The 8,344-nt window shown below is 33.2% G+C and overlaps 1 pseudogene; it reads left to right on the top strand.

The window, feature by feature from the left end:
* Window positions 1-4,722: 4,722 nt before the first annotated feature.
* Window positions 4,723-5,982, top strand: LOC145030242 (putative protein S-acyltransferase 15 pseudogene; annotated as a pseudogene).
* The last annotated feature ends 2,362 nt before the right edge of the window (window positions 5,983-8,344 follow it).

Consider the following 8,344-nt stretch of genomic DNA (forward strand, 5'->3'; position numbering starts at 1 on the left):
TCATGAATAGTGACGCCACAGATCATTGGATCATTGAGAAACGCCCCTGGGATAGAAACTTTGTTCTTCCGGAAAGATTGGTTTGGGTTGATTTACAAGGTTTGCCATTACGTGCATGGAGTAAAGAAGCATTCAGGAAAGCTTTAGCTAAATGGGGAAGTATAGTGCATATTGATGATGCGTTAGGGAAAGATGTATATAAGAACTGCATTTGTGTTTTAACTAACTTTCAAAATATCATATCTGATGTTTTGAAAGTAAAGATTGATGATCACGTCTTCTCAGTGAGAATTAAAGAAGCACCCGGTTGGATCCCTTCCTTCTCTTGTGATCCCCCCAAGCATTGCGTGGATGAACTTGTACACCATGGCCATTTTCAAGAAGGAGTTGGAGCTTTTAATAATTGTCATGCAAAATAAGAGGGTTTTTTTTTGACCCATTTGGCATCTATGTTACTATTCAAAGAATGAATGATAATGAGTCTACTGAAAATGATCTGAATGAGAACGTTCTCTGTGATAATGATAATGGTGAAGGGTATTGTAGGAATTCTTCTATTCCCAAGCCACAAAAGACTCGAACTTCTGTAGCTCCTGTTCTGTCAGATTCATGCTCCCAAACACTGCACATGCCCCCTTCTTCTTATGGACGCCAAACAACTGCGCCACCAGTAGATACAAATGACACTGTTACTGTACCAGCAGCACCTGCTGTTGCTATCGATTGCAATGAAAAAACAACGGCAGGTTTGGATCAACCTGCTGTGGAATCTTTTTCTCCGCACAAGATTTTTTCTACCGAGACAATTAAAAATAGAGCCGTTCCAGTTAGTTTTGGTGGGGGTTTTGGTCGGATGTCTGGTGTGGTGGACTCAGAAGATAATCTTTCTCATCATACCGATTTTTCTAATTTTAATGTTAATGATAGCAATTCACAGAATTCGATTAACAATAGTCCTTTTTTAAATCAAATTAAAAAAAAACTTGATATTGGGAAGGCCATGGGTTATAATTTGGAAGGGTGTTTTGAACGTGTCAATGAAATTGTTCTAGGGAATGATAATAATTCGGTTATGAGATGAATTTTTTGTCTATTAATATTCAAGGAGCGGGTTGCAAAGACAAACGGAGTTGGATTAGAACTTTATGTCATTAACATAAAGTTAATTTTTTAGTTATACAAGAAACGAAAATGGAAGTTATGGATCTTTATACTGTGCGGTCTTTTTGGGGCAACAATTCGTTTTCTCATGCTTTTTCTCCTTCTTGTGGCGCCTCGGGGTTATTCTTGCCATTTGGGATTTGGATTGTATCGTTGTTAAAAAAAGTTATTTTTCAGATTATTTTCTTGCTATTGAAGTTGTTTGGAAGACTTTGGGTATGGAGGTGCTGTTTATTACAGTCTATGCTCCTCAAGGGGCGGACTGTAAGAGGCAACTTTGGAACAATATTCTTCAGCTTATTTTTTCTTTTTGCGGGGAGTGTGTCTTAATGGCCGACTTCAATGTTGTGAGGGATGAGACGGAGAGAATGGGGTCTCATTTTAACCCTTCTACAACTAGGAGTTTTAATGATTTTATCGAACATGCCGATTTGACAGATATGCCGTTAGGGGGACCTCGTTTTACTTGGAGTAATAAGTGGGGTTCAAAATTTAGTAAGTTGGATCGTTTTTAGTGACGGGTGACCTTTTGGATATGTTTCCACATCTTTCGGGTATGGTCCTGGAGAAATTCATCCTAGATCAGAGACCCATTCTCTTACTGGAACACTGTGTTGATTATGGTCCAACACCTTTCCATATGTTTCACTCCTGGTTTAACATTGATGGGTTTGATGACGTTATCCACAATTCTTGGAATGATCTATCAGGAACGATATATTATCACCCTTGGATTAAATTTAAGAAGAAAATACAGCTTCTTAAATCTAATTTGAGGTATTGGAATGCTACCACTCGAGTTCAGATGAGCAACAAACGAAAGGAGATACAAGAGACTTTAGACTCTATTGATTATAGGTTGATGGAAGATGGAGGTACGACTGAGCTACGGGAGAAACGAGTTACGATCCTTAAGGAACTTATAGACTTCGATCACATTACTCAATTGGATTTAGCTCAAAAGGCTAAAATTCAATGGGGGTATTGAAGGTGATGAAAACTCAGGATATTTCCACGGTACTATAAAACACAAGAGGCGAAAAATGGCTATTCGTAGTATTCTAAAAGGTTGATAATCCGAGCATTGTCAAAGAAGAATTCTGTCTGCATTATCAATCTCTTTTTTCGAAACAGATAGGACCTAGACCTCTTATAGATCCTCTTCATTTATCGACTCTGTCAGACGCTTAGATTCATTTTCTGCATGCTCCTTTCATGCGTGAGGAAATAAAAAAGACTGTGTGGGATTGCGGTTCTTCAAAGGCTCCCGGTCCATATGGGTTTTCGTTTGCTTTTATGAAGAAATATTGGGATATTTTGGAGGATGATGTAATTGCTTTTATTGAGCATTTCCATGTGCATTCCTTAATTCCTAAGGGTGCAATGCTTCGTTCTTTACCTTGATTCCTAGAATTAGGGACCCAAATAATGTGATATATTTTAGACCTATTAGTCTAATTGGTTGCGAATATGAAATTATTGGTAAACTTTTAGCCAATAGATTGACGAAGGTCACCGGGAGTGCAGTGAGCATGGAACAGTTAGTGTTTATTAAAGGCAAACAAATTCTAGATGACGCTTTTCTTCTTAATGAGATTGTAGCTTGGAGTAAAGCCTCAAAGAATCCTCTTTTGATTTTCAAAGTAGATTTTGAGAAGGCGTTTGATTCTATTTCTTGGGATTACCTCATGGAGATTATGCATATTATGGGTTTCGGGTCTTTATGGTGTGGATGGAATATGGAGATGTTGTCTTCGGCTACTGCCTTTGTTCTCGTGAATGGTTCTCCTTCTCAAGAATTCCATATGTATAGAGGGTTGAGACAGGGTGATCCTTTATCTCCTTTTCTTTTTCTTTTGGTCATGGAGGGATTGCATGCTGCTTTGATCCATGTACAAATGGCTAATATGTATAGAGGTATTTCCATTGGGGGTATTGATATGTCCCACCTTTTTTACGCTCATGATGCTGTTCTTTTTACTCCATGGGATCATGAATGCATTGCATATCGTTCATATCCTTAGATGTTTCTTCATGGCTTCGGGTCTGAAAATTAATATACTCAAGAGTAAGGTTTATGGAGTGGGATTTAGTGCCGATCAAGTTTCTTCTCTGGCTCATTGTATGGGATGTGTTTCAGATTCTCTTCCTTTCTTTCATTTGGGAATCCTTGTTGGTCAGAACATGACTAGACTTGTGGCTCGATCTTTTATTATTGAGCGTTTTAAAAGTAGATTGGCGGGTTGGAAGGCCCAAAGTCTTTCTGTTGGGGGGCGGCTAACTCTTATCAAATCTTTACTGGGATCTCTAGGTAGTTACTTGATGTCTGTCTTTCCTATCCCAGTTACGGTTCTTCATAACCTGGAGAAGCTAAGAGCCGCTTTTTTTTTTTTTTTTTTTTTTTTTTTTTTTTTTTGGGGGGGGGGGGGGGGGGGATTTGAATGATCGTGGTATGCATTAGGTTCGCTGGGATCGAGTTCTTGCTTCTAGAGATGACGGGGGATTAGGAGTGAATAGTCTTTTTCCTATAATAGAGCTCTCCTTTTGCGTTGACATTGGCGTTTCTTTCATTATCCCGATTTACTATGGGTTAGGGTAGTGAAAGTTCTGTATGCTTTGGAGGGTCATGTTCCTCCTCTGATCCCGAGAAGCGCATGGACAATCCCTTGGAATGGTATCACTCGTATGTTATCTAATCTTCAGGATCACGACTTTGCTTTTCAGTCCCTTTGTCCTATTCGGATAGTGGATGGAGCGTATACTTCGTTTTGGCATGATGTTTGGTTAGGAGATCTCCCTTTTGCTTCTTCTTTTCACAGGTTGTTTGCTTTGGATAATCACCACATAGCTACAGTTAGAGACCGAATAAATATTGGGTGGGATATGTGCCATTTCAGACGAATTCCTAGGCGCAATTTAGAATACGATTGATAGTCTCTTCAGTTGCTACATTCCTGCTGCCTTCACACGAACGGAAATAAAAAAATTAAGAGGATTAGATTGTTTTTTTGGGCCACTGTTATATATAGTATGCCTTAGTTGGACTGTTATATATATATATATATATATATATATATATATATATATATATATATATATATATATAGAGAGAGAGAGAGAGAGAGAGAGAGAGTTAGGTTCAAATGTTTTTAGCAACTATTGTGTGCATGAATGGACCAATAGGAAATTAGGAAAAATAAATCATTAAATAAATCATTTAAGGGTATTATAATAATCTTTGCATAGTTAATTATGGTAGATTAACAACAATTCCTTATATCACACAAGAAGCAAAGATAAATATAGAACATTAGCCCTAAATTGATTTCAATCGGCTCACCTATCTTCCTCCTCAACTACCCGATTACAAAATTTCTTCTTTCATTTCAACAGGCCAAGGGCATCTTGACTGGAAACGGAATTCGCGTCACTCACTTTCCTGGGCCTTCGATCGAAAACCCATTCCGACTCAACCCTCTAATCTTCCCCAAAATCAAGCAATCAAGCGAGATGAAATGGCGAAGATCTGTATCGTTCCCTATTCTAGCAATTTTGGTACTAATGGAAATGGTCTATTATGGTACGGTTTTCGTCTTTCTTGATGATTGGTTAGGGTTACAGAGCCCAACAGGTTGGATAAACGTCGTGATCTTCACTTCGTTGGCATCGTTCACTCTTTTCTCGTTTTTCGTTTCCGTTCTCATTAATCCTGGTGGTGTCCCATCTGGGTATTTCCCTGATATTGAGGACAATGATGGCTCAAATCAAGAATCAAGAGACGCTGTAAGATTCACGTTTATTCATATCCCTTCGAATTTTTCATACATATTTTGATCAGACCCATATCGGTTTTCTCTTTAGAACAACTTATGTTAATTGAATTTGGTGATTATTTGTGTTTAAATTGACCCAAAGGGTGATGATCAAGGTTAAAAACTTTGTTCAAGATAACGAGTCATATATGAATACATTGAAATATCCCAATTAGTTTTATTGTTGTAGAATACTTGTTAGAATACTTTCTATCTAATCAAAATCACAAGGAATTCAACCAAATAAATACTTCATATCGATTTCATATTGTTTACACTTGAAATCACTTATATATTTTTCTTGATAAATACGATGCATATTTCAGGAAGCACTTAAAAAAAGATGTGACAATTGTCCTACATACAAGCCTCTTAGAGCACACCATTGTCGAGTTTGCCGAAGGTGTGTCTTAAAAATGGTGGGTATGAAAGATCGAAATCATAATAACATAATCTATGTTTTGACCTAAAAAGTCAAATATTTTTTTTCATCATGTTATCTTCTCATTCTTTAAATTTTGTTTAGGATCATCAGTTGCACATGGATAAACAATTGTATTAATTTTGTTTGATTTCATATACCAACATAGTAAATGCTTAATATCATATACCAATATAGATTGGTGAAAGCTACTCATCTTGTTATTAAAAATTGTTTAAAAAGGTAAGTAATTTGTTTGTGTATTATTTTGGTTCAATTTGTGATTTTGAATTCCAATTTCTACTCTCCCTTTGTTATTGTGTATTTGGAATCTAAAATTATATTAGCAGTAAATACGATCATTTTTAATGTATTCTAGGTATTTTGTAAGAATATATTCTAGATATTCTGTCAGAATATATTCTGCTAGAATATATAATGTATCCTTTTTAATGTATTCTAGGTATTCTATGTATTTTATCAGAATATATAAAGTGATAATTAATTGCAAGCAACATGTTTTTAACCATTATTAGTTTTTGTTGTATTTGTGATAGGAATGACTGGAAGAATGTGTTGAAGACCTAATAGGAATAACTTGAAGAATGAATAAAGTTTGACCATACTCACATTTTAATAATGTTGTTATTTTTTAAAAATTTTATTCATTTATGTTAATATTCTTTTAGAATATGTATAATTATATTAAAATGTATAAGACTTTTAGTCTGTAAGAATATGTATGAATTTGTATTTAAGTTTGGATGTATAAGAATATATTAGAATGTTGTTATTTTTCAACATCGGATTCAAGAACTTTGTTATTCTTTAATAATATTATAATAGAATAAAATTCCAAAAGAGCATCATTCTAAATAAAAAAATATTCTGACAAAATAAAATCGGTTATGTTTACAAATTATGTTAGAATTAAAATTGAATTAATTAAAAAAATTCACATTTTTAAAATTAGGAGAATTAATTATCCATAAGGGTATATAATTCAACTTCTAACTTGATTTACTTCTAAGATTTTTATAAATTTCACATTTATATTCCTCTTACATAATTTTCATTTTCAACTTTAATATATATAACCTAATAGGTGTTCGGCAAAAAGATGTGATATAAGAGGACAACAATAGTGAAATTTCGAAAATCTGCAAAGTAAATGAAGTTAAGGTTGAAGTTTAATAACATTATAATGAATATATCAAACAAAACAACTAATTATAATGGGTTTGGGTACCTAAACTTATATACCCTTAAGGGTATATTCACTTTTTCCATATATATATATATATATATATATATATATATATATATATATATATATATATATATATATATAGGGTTAGGTTATTTTGTTTTTACTAAGTATTGTATGTCAGAGTGCACAGATCTGGACCATCGGATGGAATATAATCAAAGGTTATGATTTAAGGGTCTATGATAGTAGAATATGATAACATGTACCATATAATCACATAAATTTCAGAATAATGGCATTTTAGTCAATTAACCTATATTAAAAAAAGGAAATTTTCGGATTTTTAGGGATGATTAATTCCTTTATTTTTTAAAAATTTGAATATTTTAAATTAATTCAAATTTAAAAATCCGATTTTATTCTATCAGAATGCTCTATAACCAACTATAAACTAGTAAATATATTTTTCGATTTTATTCTGTTAGAATGATAGAATGTCAAACATAAACTAGTAAATACATTCTGAAAGAATACACAAATCAATTGTTGAACTAAATAATATAGCAAATAATTACATTGTATGATTGTGATTCATTGAATAATAACAACATTCTGAAAAAAAAATTAAAAAAAAAAACATCAAAATCTAACAAAAACACTAATATATTCTGAAAGAATATTATTTTTAAGCAACACTTTATATATTGTAGCATAACACATTCTGGTATAATACACTCTTATTCTATATGTTTTCTTCCTTCTCCACATCAATGTTAGCCTCTTTAAAACCTGAATCCACAAAGAAAAGATAATCAAGTTTCAAAAATTAAACAATTCAATGCATTCTAATAGAATACAACAATAAAAATTCTTATAGAATAAACTATTCTTGCGTAATGATTTTGAATATTTTTTACCTTCTTCATTCTGAAAGAATAGTAGCCTTCTTCAAACTAAAGCCCTCTTTACTCTAAAAGAATATTACCCTCATTCTGAAAAAATTAGTTTTAAATAACTCAATTCATACAGAAAATGTATCCATTAACAATATAAATTTGCAACAACAATTTCATTATGAAACCAAAAAACCAAACATCATAATTTTAGAGGAACGTCATGTCAAACAAACAATTTAACCAATTATAAGTATGAATTATTTTATTATTTAACAAATTTAATAATACACTTACAAGTAATAAAATTGTTATAGTATAAATTGTATATATGACAATCAATTTTTTGTTATAGATTCTAGGAGCTTAGCAAACCACCATATAATACATAGCATATATTGTTTGATAAATAACCTTCAAAACTACAAAGGCAATCATAATTCATTAAAATATACTACCTTTTAATGGGTTAGAGCAAATCATTATATGTAATGAATCGACGATCGCAATATACACACTAACAAAAATTCAATCAGATGCCGATTAAATTCAATTACAAAGACCCGATTAAATTTTAAAATCAATTACAAAAAGCCATATACAAAAAGGAATTGATGATACCGTGATATATAGGGTTTCGGCCGACACAACCTCCTAGTTTACAAGGCGACGTCTTCCATTGGATTTGCTGATTTCTAGCGTGTTGTTGATTGAGTAGCCGGTGGCCTAGGGTTTTAGATGGCATACGTGATTCAATAGGGATATGGCGGAAGAAGCAGGCCACAGACGTTAGTCTCTTGATGATGGAGGCGTCTGTATCTTTGGAATGGTTAGGGTTAAACGAAGA

This window comes from Lactuca saligna, chromosome 2 (assembly GCF_052625555.1).
Source record: "Lactuca saligna cultivar CGN05327 chromosome 2, ASM5262555v1, whole genome shotgun sequence".
Lineage (NCBI taxonomy): Eukaryota > Viridiplantae > Streptophyta > Magnoliopsida > Asterales > Asteraceae > Lactuca > Lactuca saligna.